We start from the raw sequence: 12,375 nt of genomic DNA, 5'->3' as shown, positions 1-12,375 counted from the left end.
AATCAGACTTCTTGCTTCAACACTGCTGTAGTCGGAATGTTTCTATCTCCCTCAAAATTTCTATGTTGACATCTGAATGCAGTTTGGGGTGGGTGAAGAGGCCACAGGGTGAAGCCCTCATGAAGGGGATTGGTGTTCTTATGAGAAACCTCACTCACAGTCTGCAAGAGGTCCTTCTCCAGGACGCAACCAGGCTGACATCCTGATCTTGGACCATGAGAAATAAACTTGTGTTTTTATAAGCTACCTAGTATTAAAGAGAAAATGGCAGGCCCAAAGAGGCATCACTTGCACTAAAGCCCATGATAGCAAACATGGACATAATACCTGATCTCACTGTAGTGTTCGCCAGAAATGTAAATTAATCAACCAGTCTGGAATTTCCTGGTCAGCACCAAGGAGGTGATCTGTGATGTTGGCCCTCTCCTTTCCTCCCACTCCATAGGAAGAAGAGGTAATCTGCATGATAAAACTGTTGTTCATCCCTTATCCTCCCCAAAAGACTTACTGGTCTAAAAAAAATCTTTTTTTTTTCTTTTCTTTTGCTAATAACTTGCCTGCCACATGCTTCTTCCTATAAGAACTTTCCATTTAGTACAATCCCTCAGCATATCTCTCTGCTTGCCAGATGAGCTGCTACTCAATTCATGAATCATTTAATAAAGCCAATTAGGTCTTCAAATTTACTTGGTTGAATTTTGTGTTTTAACACCAGACTGTGGTGTTTTGTCATAGCATCTAGAATTTACAGGGAACTCAAATGCTGGAAAATTTTTGTTTCAAGTAACAGCTAATGAGCTTAGTAATCAATGTATGTAAAAGCTATTGTTTCAGGAACTGGAGGTGTGACCCACCTTGATTCCAGGAAACCATAAGCAGTCCCACCTGTGTGCCTCAGAAGGACTGCAGGCAATCAAGATGGTATCTGAGTCATTGTGCTCCAGGGTGACCAAGGCCCAGGACGCAAAGACCACAGCCCAGGGCACAAAGGCCACCGCCCAGGACACAGATGAAGGAATGCTGCAGCTTTTATCCAATTAACCTTTTCCCTGAATTTCAAACCCCTTACCTACACTTTTCTTCTCCTTATAAAAAGGGCCCATTTATAATGGAATTTAAGACAGTCTATTAGGGTACAAACCCGCTATCTTCTCAGATCACCGACCATCTGAATAAAGTGCCCATAAAGATTCAATCCCTGTCTCTGTTTATTGGGTCTGGTAGATAACAGGCAGCACAAGCACTGGCTTTTCCGGTTTCAGAATGAAATAATCCAGAAACACACCTCGCTCTTTCAGCCCTTCTAAAGGTAGTCTGCAAGGGCGCCTGCAAGCAGAAGCTGTGGCTACATGCTCACAGGTACCCACATTCCTGGCTGCTCAGCCACGTCCTGATCCTGGAGCAGACACACTGTTACAGAACCCCATGGGCTGTTCAGTTATGAGGGGCCCGACTGCCTGCCACCAGAAGCATAACTCTCAACATCAGAGTTTGGTGAAAAGAAAAAGGATTGTTTATTTAAAGATTACGCGGATTTAGATCTGTGGAGTTCCCAGATTCTTTGCAAAGAAAGCATGGATCTCTCCTCTACCTCTCTGCAATACCGCATTATTCTCTTTCCCTTTCTCTTTGTAAACTGCTTAATTCTCCTCCTCTGCCAGCCGCGTGGACCCTCTTCTTTTCTTCCTCCTTTCTTCCTTCCCAAATGTCTGCCACTCTCTCCTTAAATCCCTGACTGTGGCCGGTAATACAGTAGATGTGGTAACTGGTTCTGACCATTCACAGAATCTTCCACAGGTCTTGCTCATTCACTGTTCATTATTCCTTGGAGCTGTGGAAGAACAGAAACATTTACATAATTAAGACCCTAGCTACCAGCCATAGATATGCAAAGGCATCCTGAAAGCTGTTTCCCTTCCCCCATCCTCCAAACCAGAGGCTCTGGGGTTTTCTGGGGGACCCCACTCTGTAACAACATCTCTGGCAGTAAGCACACTTTATGCCCCCAAACCACTCCCCAGCTAAGGCAACTATGTCTACATGGGTTATCTCTCAGATGCTGTCAGAGCACCTGAGAGAAGTGGAAGAATAAAAGAAGCAACTTCAGCAAATACCTGGGGTTACCCAGAGACAAGACCAGGTTGTGCACGTGCAGGCATCGATGAGACCATGTGTACAGGTATGCAGATCTCCAAAACAAATGCATATTTCTGGATGCTGATAGAAGTCTGCTGCATCAGGAACTCTCCTGTCTCTTCAAGATGCAGCCAGAAGTCACAGACTCCCCATTCCCATAGGAGTTATATAGGTCTATAACATGAATGCACAACCTGAACACTCATATAAAGGAAAGCGTGTAATCAAGTGCAAACTGAAACTGCTCACTGCATGACAGCCACTGAGTCAAGGGACAAGGAGTAGGGGCAAAAACTTTATTTGGAAAGCCAGCAAGCTGAGAAGATGACAGACTAGCTTCCTAAAGAACAATCTTGAGGAAGTACCGAAATCAGACTTCTTAATTTAATGTCAGAGGAAAAGGGGGAGCAGGAAGGGTTTGAGGTAAGGAGGTGATTGATGGCTGCAGACATCTGGATGTCAGGAAGGGTCCAAGGGGGATGGTGAAACTTTTTTTTTTTTAGCCAATAAACTCTGGTTACTGTGGTCTCAGTCACAAGGCTCCCATAAATCTTTTTGATAAACAATCGTTGTTTTTGTACATACCTTCCTTATCTCCTTGGGGAGGTAGTTTTGAGCAGAGAGGTCGTTTGAGTAATTCCTAGGATGTAAGTTAGATTCCTTTAATAGTTAGCATATCTGTGTGCAGGATTAAGTAAGATTTGCAAACATGTTATGGGAACCAGGCAGGCTCAAGCAAGACAGAGTCAGAAAGACTGATTATTTTATTCTATTACAAGCTGGATAACCAAAAAATTTAAAACACTGGAAAAAGAGCTGTTTGAAAGATCCAGGAAGAAGATAAATGAACTTAAACTATGTTTAATCAGTGCATCTCTCTACTCAAGATACAAATTCCAGAAAGAAAGCATCCGATTGGCTTCTCTTGGGCTGTGTTTCCATACCTAGAGCAGGGCAAGGCATCTTGACTAACAGCCCTCCAGCACTGAATCTAGTCAAGGGAAATAGCTCCCCAGAGCAAAATTAAGGTACTGTTCCGAGAACGAGAACCCACACTAAGCAGGTAAAAACAACAGATGGCTAACACAGAAAAATTAATTAGGGATCAGACTGTTTTACTATAGAACTTTTCAGAGACTTTAATTAGCAAATTTTCTTTTTGTGTATCTTTAATAGGAGATAAAAATGCAGCATTCCTCATTTATTTTACCAAGGAACCCCTTTTTGGACAGAACATTTCAAGATACTAATAAGACTCCCCCCAAAACGCCTTCAGGGATATTAGATCATGTTGCCTCTGGAACCTACACGTCCATGAGGGCAAGAAATTATCTGTCTTATTTACCATTGAATCACCAATGCTGAGAACAAGCCTGGCACAGAGAAGGCACCCAATAAATGGGGGCACCAAACGAATCTGTTCATGTTTTCTGTGTATTTCATCCCTGAAAGTCTGAATTACATGAGGCATTGCAAGAGCCATGTTCATGAAAGAGAAACTCAGGTTAATTATATTAAGCTCACTAAGGTCTGAGCAACTGTTCATCCTCACAGAGTCCCAGAGCCATATCATTAAAGCACAAATCTAATCGCATCACCCCTATGCTGAAAACTGTTCAGGCCTCTAGAGCACAAATTTCAGAGCAGGAAATACAACAGCTTTCTAATTCTGGCCTCTGTGCTTTTTCTAACCATATCTCCTGCCTCTCTCCAAATCCCACTTTATTCTCCAGAAAAACAACTATGTATCTCTAAATTTGAAAGGTTGTTTTACTTCTCTGTAACTTTGCAAACAAGTCCCTCGGTCTGGAATGCCATTTGCCCCTCCCTTTAACCGCTTAGGAAGCCCATCTTTCAAAATCTAGCTTAACTGTTAACTCCACTGTGAAGTTTCCACTGATCACATCCAGATGCCCATCCAGACCTCCAAGTAATTTCTCTCTCCTCTGAACTGTGCATATTTGTGAATTGCTGCATTCATTACATGCTTTTGCTTTGTATACTTGGTTGTCTTCCCTTTTAGCCAGAGAGCCCCTTGGGAATAAGGAACATGCTTGTTCACTTGAGTAGTTATAGTACCCAGTCCCTAGCTACATCTAACCAGGATGAGAAAATCCTCCAAGAGTTTAAAACAAAGGGAATGTGATGCTGGAAACTGAATTCATGGGTGATAGAAGAGGCTGAGAAGTAGATCAGGGGCAATGAGTGTCTTAGTTTGAGTTGCCAAGGAGCTAGAACCAAGTTCCAAGGCAAGAAATTTATTGGGAAATGCAAGGGATGTGGGTAGATGAGGGGAAGTGCTACAGAAAGGGGAGGTAAGACAGCCATTAAGAGCATCTTATTCAGCTGAATACTCAAGCGGAAGCTGGAACTTAACCCTGTTACCAGTCCAAAGTCCATGTGCCTGACACCTTGAATGAACATAAAGAAAGGTATATTGATTGAGAAGGCACTGAGAAGACAAGAGAACGAATCCTGAAATTCATCTTAAGAAAGTACCAAATTCAGGCTTCTTTTATGTCAAGGAAAGGGGAAATGAGAGGAACTGTTTTTGTAAAACTCAAGCAGCAAGCAGAATTTCTCTAATGATTAGCATGTCTATATACATGACTAAGCAGAAATTATTAGCCTGAAGGCTGTGGAAACAAAGCAGGCTTGAACAAGATGACCTCAGAGAGATGGCAGCATTTCACTTTGATATAATCCCACACAGACTCTCTGGAAAATAGGGCAAAATACATACCTCAGAATCATGCTGGCCAGGTTGAGAAGGAGCGGGGTATTTATGCCAGTCAATCACTGGTTAAGGGCTACCCCTCTGAAAATGTTAATTCTTAGGCACTCTCAGCCTGCTGTGTGTACAAAGTGGGTTCCAGAAACTGGGGGGACAGCCCTCCAACAAAAACAGGCAGGAACTGACCTTCAGCAGTCAGGCCGTTTTGGAAAGAACTGGGATTCTCGGAGATGTGGCCAGAGAGCACTGATAACATGGGCTAGATGAGGCAACTCTGAAGTTAACAAAAACATTGATTACTCTACCCCTAGGCTTGGCCTTGGGGTCAAGTGGGCTTGTTTAGCAGAGCTAGAGCCAGAGAGGGCATTTAGTCATTCCCAAAGACTCTACGGAACCGAGAGTATTCCTTCCTCCTGCCCTCCACTCTCCCACCAGTGCCTCCCATTGAGCAAAACCAGCTAGAAGACACTTGACGAGTCTGAGAAACCAGCCTGTGCTTCAGTGATACAGTAGAATAGAGTAGATTGAAGGAACAGCAAACCAGCCTAGAACTGGAATACTATTATACCATGACATGGAGGGGCTATACTCTCCTCCAAATCAGCAGCATCAGAATTACCTGGACAGTTTGTCTAAAATGCAGATTCCTGGGCTCTGATGAATTCTTGGCCTAATGATTCTGAACCTTACAAATACGGATGGGATTCCAGGAGTTGGTATTTTTAACAGATTCCCAAGGAGAGTCTTATATATAATAAAATTTGGGAACCACTATAGAAATGACTTAACACTTCTTATTTTGGAGATCAAAAAAATTAAATTGAGTGGAATATGTAACAAGATGAAAATTCTATTTTTTGCCAATCCAAGAACTCAATTAACAGAAATGATCCATTTCAGTTAATCTGAGTTTAACTGCAAAACAATAAGTTCTTGATATTTATTTTACAGAAAAAGTAATAAAAGTCTAAAGATACTGGAAAATACATTCCTAAATGCCTAAGGTAGCACCAGGGAGCAGGTTTCAAATTATAGAAGCTTCTGTTGGTAACCTTTTGTACTATATTGCTATGGTTATTTTATTTTTGGTTTTTTTGTTTGCTTATTACTGATCACAGCTATTTCCTCTAATGGACTCAGTTCCCTGAGGACAAGGAATGTGTCTTCTTCCGTTCTATGCACCCACCACAAAACATGGTTCATTACATAGCAGGAGTCTGATAATAGTTTGTGGAATTAAATTCAAAATCTAAAGCTGCCCCTTAGCCAGTAATGCCTCTGGGTGACTCTTTCAGGCACAGACCAACTCAGAATGTGGCCAAAGAATTTTCTTTTTTTAATTTCCAATATTTTCCATTAAATTGGCCTTTACAACTTTTTCTCTTGGTTTTGAGCATTCATGTGGTAAAGTTGTTCAATGATGCATATACATGATATATTGTGTTTATTTCAGAATAATTAAGCAATTGTTATCATAGAAATTGCATTGCTCAGTTTTATTAAGAAAAAGCCCCTTTTCATAAGACAGTAATGTATTCAAATTAAAAAATATTCCAAGGCAAGAATCAGACAAAACAAGCATTCAAAAGTACAAATCCAAAATAAGGAAAAGATTAACTGTGTTCTAAAATGAGATAAACAAAACCAATTTTTCGATTTTACTGTTTCAAGGGAATGGACAAAAAAGATGGAAAATGTAAAAAATTTCCCATTACCATAAAAACTCATATAGGGACATTTATTTACAAAGAAATAAAATAGAAACATAATGCTACATGGAAAATTGGAAACATGTTAGTCCCAAAGCTAGAGCCATTTAGGAGAGAGTTCCCAGAAATTAATTGAGGATACACTGAAATCAGCCTGAGATGGATTGAAATCCAGGTAGCCACATGATCTTCAGCAAATTCCAAACTCTGTTCCTTTATCTTATTTCAAAAATAGAAAACAAACAAACAAACAAAAAAACAAAACAAAACAAGCATGACATCTACTCTATAGGGCTGGTTAACCAGTACACATCAATTATTAACTACTGTCTCACTATTTATAAAGTTTGGAGTTAAACAAAAACACCTACTGTGACCCTGGAATAGTCTTCTGGCTATCTAGTTTGCCTAATGAAACAAGCCAGCATGGAAGGTCAGAACTGCAGAGACATGTGGCAGTGAAGGAACATGGATCAGGGAGGAGTCTACTACAGAGGGCATCAAGTAAGGGGCAGAAAGGAAATTATTCCCAGGTCAAGCAAGCCAGGGCCCTCAAGTTTGTGTATGTCTAGAGCAGGCAGTTATGGGGAAATGATGAAGAGCAGGGACTTTTCAGTCACCCTGGGTTCTAATCCTCACTTCATCACCTACTGTGTGACCTAGGGAAAGTTACCTAGCCTCTCTGTGTTTTAGTTTTATCATTTAAAAAATAGCATAATAATGCCTAACTCATTGGAGAGCTGTCAGAATTAAGTGTGGCTATGTGTGCGGTATGTTTATCACAATGCTTGGCACATAATAAATGCTCAGAAAATGCTAGCTGGTAATACAGCAGTGGTAGAGTCTTTGTTTCCAAGCTCTGGTTCAGGAATAAAATAATAGGATGCAAATGCGGAAACTAAAACTGGGACCAATGATCCAAATTTAACTAGAAGCAAGTGTGACACTATGGGGTTGGGTCAAACCTACTGACAGATCAAGTTGGCTCTGCTCTTGGTAGAGAAGAATTCTGGGAAAGGCAGATAGGAAACTCATAAAAATATAAAAACGGAAGTACAGTTAACTTCATATGTAGCTAGATATCCTTTATTCAGAAGTCCCTCTCACTTAGTAAGTAAACAAAAAAGGCTATGAGCAATCTAAACCATTGTCATAAAGCCCATGAAACAAAAACTTTTACTCATAGAAAACTTTTCATCTTCTGATTCAAATCCTGTTTGCTCTTACTTTACATACAATTTTTAAGTATATTTTATTGATTATGTTGTTACAGTAGTCCCAATTTTTTTCTCTCTTTGCTTCCCTCTGCCCACTACCCCCGTTCCCTCCAGCAATCCCACCCCCCTTAGTTCATGTCCATAGGTCGTGCATATAAGTTCTTTGACTTCACTCTTTCCTATATTATTCTTAACTTCCCCCTGTCTATTTTGTACCTACCAATTATGCTTAATCCCTGCACCATCTCCCCATTTCTCCCCCTTCCCCCTCCCAGCTGATAGCCCTCCAAATGATCCCCATACCTATGATTCTGTTCCTATTCTGGTTTGCTTAGTTGGATTTTGTTTCTATTCTTTAGATTCAGTTGTTGATAGTTGTGAGTTTGTTGTCATTTTCATATTCATAGTTTTGATCTTCTTTTTCTTAAGTAAGTCCCTTTGACATTTCATATAATAATGGTTTGGTGATGATGAACTCCTTTAGCTTAATCTTGTCTGGGAAGCACTTCATCTGCTCTTCCATTCTAAATGATAGCTTTGCTGGATAGAGTTATCTTGGTTGTAGGTCCTTGCTTTTCATCACTTTGAATACTTCTTGCCAGCCCTGTTGCCTGTAAAGTCTCTTTTGAGAAATCAGCTGATAGTCTTATAGGTACCCTTTTGTAGGTAACTCTCTGCTTTTCTCTTGCTGCTTTTAAGATTCTCTCTTTATCTTGAAACTTTTTCATTTTAATTATGATGTGTCTTGGTGTGGTCGTCTTGGGTCTAGCTTGTTTGGGACTCTCTGTGCTTCCTGGACTTGTATGTCTATTTCCTTTACCAAATTTTGGAAGTTTTCCTTCATTATTTTTTCACATAAGCTTTCAATTTCTTGCTCTTCCTCTTCTCCTTCTGGCATCCCTATGATTCAGATGTTGGTATGTTTAAAATTGTCCCAGAGGTTCCTATGCCTCTCCTCATTTTTTTCAATTCTTGTTTCCTCATTCTGTACTGGTTGACTGTTTTTCTCTTCCTTATGTTCTAAATCATTGATTTGAATCCCAGTTTCTTTCCCTTCACCATTGGTTTTGTGTGGGTTTTCCTTTATTTCATTTAGCATAGCCCTCACTTCTTCCTTTATGTGTTTACTGTACTTAAGCATATCTGTCAAGCCTGTGAGCATCCTTATCACCAGTGTTTTGAACTCTACATCTGTTAGGTTGGTTATCTCCTCATCACTTAGTTCTCCCACTGGAACCTTGATCCGTTCCCTCTTTTGGGCCATACTTCTCTGTCTCCTCATCTTGACAGGCTTTTGTGTTCGTTTACCTCTGTGTCTTAGGTAGAGCTGTCACACCTGTTACGTTGTAAGGGGTGGAGCCTTAGGTATTCACCAGTAACAGATGACCCATTTCACCACGTTGTGGCACTGCATGTGGGGCAGGGGTTTGAGAGAGAACAATGCCTCTTGCTCAGCACTCGTCCTTTTTCCAGGCACTTCTTCTACTTCCATATGGGACTGGTGTCTCTCTAGCTGTTGTCCTGGCCATCGTTCCTAGGTTGGGTGGGTCTGCGGACATTCTAGGACCATGGGGGCCCTTTAAATAAGTGGATCTACTGAGAGATGGGCAGTTTTTTTCCTCCACTTCAGCCCCCACTGGTTTTCACAGTCAGAAGCAATGAGGCTTTATTTTCCCCGGCACTGGGACGTGAGCTGCGCTCTCTGGTCTGGTGCTGGGTGTGCTCCCCAGGTGTGCCTCCTTAGTTTTTAAAATGTGTGACCGTGCTTTTTGCTGGACTGCAGCTGCCAGCACTGCTGCCACCACCACACTGTGTCCTCTCCACCCTGGCTTCAGCTCTCCTACCTGTGTGAGTATTTCTTCTTTATATCTTCATTTATTGAACTTCCATGCAACTCAATTTTCTGGAACTCCGGGTTGTCTCTAGTTTTGAAGTAGTTGTATTCCTTCTTAGTTTTGGAGGGAGATGCAGCGTGTCTATCTAGGCCTCCATCTTGGCCAGAAGTCCCTTTATATACAATTTTAACGAACACTTGTATTTGCTTTCCTAGCCTGAATTTGGGGAGAACGGATAAACTTCTAGTGGTGGGAATCCTTCCCAAAAGAGTCACTATAAAATTATATAATCTAGCAAGTCTTACAAAGCACAGCAGTCTCGTACCATGTCGTGCAAGGGTAAATTGCCCTGGATGACTCATAAACCAAGACAGCACAGTATCTAGTACTCGATGGTCACAATGATAATTCCAAGTCCCTCCACCATAGTAAATAGTATCACCAGCCACCAAATGGATCAACTAAAAAAAACAGAAATCACTTTTTTGTGCTTCATGCTATATAGCCAACCCATCAGCAAGTTTTATCAGTCTTAAAAAGTATTTTGGATTTGCTCACACACATCTTTTTACCTCCATTTTGAGCATCCTAGTCAAAAACACTACAGTCTCTTGTCTGAATCATAGCAATACTCCTCACTGTCCTCCACAATAACCCATTCACCTAAGTGAGCTTTCACAAACACATGTTAGTATATGTCAATTCCCTGATTTAAACCTCCAGTAGTTTTTTATCACTGAAGAGGAAAATCAAAACTCATTAATCTGTTCCTGAGACATAAGGACTGACTACTCTTTCTCACCTGCTTACTCACCACCTTCCAGCCACACTCTCCTTCCCTCTGTTCCTTGAATATTCCAAGATCACAATCCCTGAGACCCCTCTCTCTTCCTGCAGTGCTCTTCCCTCATATCTTCACAGCCACCACCTGAAATGCCACCTCCTTCCACAGGTCTTCTCTGATCACCCAGCCCAAAGTAGCTGCCCAGTCATTCTATTACTTTACCCTGTCTCAAAATTTTGCATAACATTTAACATCACCAGGTATTTCTGTTTATTTCTTAGAGCATAATCTGTCACCCTACACTGGCAGGTGGCCTTGTCTATTTCATTCACTCTTGTCATTCACTCGTGTGTCCCTAATAAATGCATCATAAATATTTGTGAAATGAATACAAATAGATAAATGTTTCCCAAAAAAATTTAGAAAAGGAAATTATCTACAAATCTTAGAACATCATTACTGGATACATACAAGTCACCTGCACTGCCCCCCGACCCCCACCACTAATCAAGTCCTGCCAATGACTGAGAGCCTCGACTACGCTTAATGACAAGAGGTATGAGTATGTTCTCACAGGAGGGCAGCATGGCAGAGAAGTTCTTTTAGAGAGGTGACCATGAAGAGTACATGCAGGATAAATTAGAGAGAAATAGGCAAGAGCCAAAGTGACCAGTGAAATGTCTAAGTTATCTGTCCAGGCATGAATGATGGAGCCTGAACTAATAGCAGCAAAAGAAACAGATGCAAGGATCACAGTGTGAAAGAAATAACAAGGTTGGACGCTGATTATATTTGTGGAGGGAGTCACAAGGGTGGACCTATGGGAATTCAAAATCTTGGCAATGATTTCCTCCCATTTATATCAAGCCTGCTCTATGTAAATGACAAGCTGCTAGTTTTAATAAAAATATATAGATTTATAAATTGATATAGCAGAATATTTTTAAATTTGATTTTCTTTCCAAATAATCATGAAAATAATACATCCCTTTATTTTTAAATTAATTTTTTTCAATTTTTATTTTTTAATTATAGCCAACATACCTTATTATATTAGTTTCAGGTGTACACCCCAGTGATTAGACATTCATAACTTACTAAGTGATCATCTTGTTAAATCTCACACCCATCTGACACTATGTATAGTTATTATAATATTATTGATTATTTCTCATGATGTACTTTATATCCCCATGACGATTCTATTACTACCAATTTTTATCTCTTAATCACTTCAGCTTAACACCAAGCCCCCCAACTCCCCTCCCATCTAGCAACCATCAAAATGTTCTCTGTGTGAGTCTGTTCCCATTCTGCTTGTTCTTTTTGTATTGTAGATTCAATTGTTGATAAGTACATATTTATTGCCATTTTATTGTTCATATTTTTTATTTTTGTTTTAAAGAAGACCCTTTAACATTTCATATAATATTAGTTTGGTGGTAATGAATTCCTTTAGCTTTTTCTTGTCTTGGAAGCTCTTTATCTGTCCACGAATTCTAAATTATAGCTTTGCTGGGTAGAATAATCTTGGTTGTAGATCCTTGCTTTTCATCATTTTGAATATTTTTTGCCACACCTTTCTGGCCTGCAAAGTTTCTCTTGAAAAATCAACTGACAATTTTATAGGAGCACCCTTATATAGGTAACTAACTGCTTTTCTCTTGGTGCTTTTAAGATTCTCTCTTTGTCTTTAATCTTTGTCATTTTAATTATGATGTGTCTTGGTGTGGGCATCTTAGAGTTCATCTTGTTTGGAACTCTGCATTTCTTGGATTTGTATTTCTATTTCCTTCACCGAATTAGGAAAGTTTTCTGTCATTATCTTTTCAAATAGATTTTCAATTTCTTGCTCTCTTTCTTTTCTTCTTCTAGTACCCTCATGATATGAATGTTGGTACACTTATAGCTGTCCCAGAGGCTTTTTACCTATCCTCATTTTTTGGATTCTTTTTTCTTT

General features: G+C 40.2%; 1 long non-coding RNA gene across 2 annotated transcripts; it reads right to left on the bottom strand.

Annotated features, from left to right (window-relative positions):
• Positions 1-1,503: 1,503 nt before the first annotated feature.
• Positions 1,504-5,080, bottom strand: LOC150015069 (uncharacterized). 2 transcript variants are annotated; one of them, XR_016509959.1, is made up of 4 exons: positions 4,880-5,080; positions 2,722-2,776; positions 2,115-2,310; positions 1,504-1,831 (listed from the first exon to the last, which is right to left on the bottom strand). It is a non-coding gene; the product is annotated as an uncharacterized LOC150015069 (long non-coding RNA). The 2 variants fall into 2 exon arrangements; XR_016509960.1 differs by lacking the exon at positions 2,722-2,776.
• Between the last annotated feature and the right edge of the window lie 7,295 nt (positions 5,081-12,375).

Source organism: Furipterus horrens, unplaced genomic scaffold, assembly GCF_987537825.1.
Source record: "Furipterus horrens unplaced genomic scaffold, mFurHor1.1.pri manual_scaffold_3, whole genome shotgun sequence".
NCBI lineage: Eukaryota > Metazoa > Chordata > Mammalia > Chiroptera > Furipteridae > Furipterus > Furipterus horrens.
The sequence above is the reverse complement of the archived record's forward strand: the minus strand, read 5'-3'. Positions and strand labels throughout refer to the sequence as shown.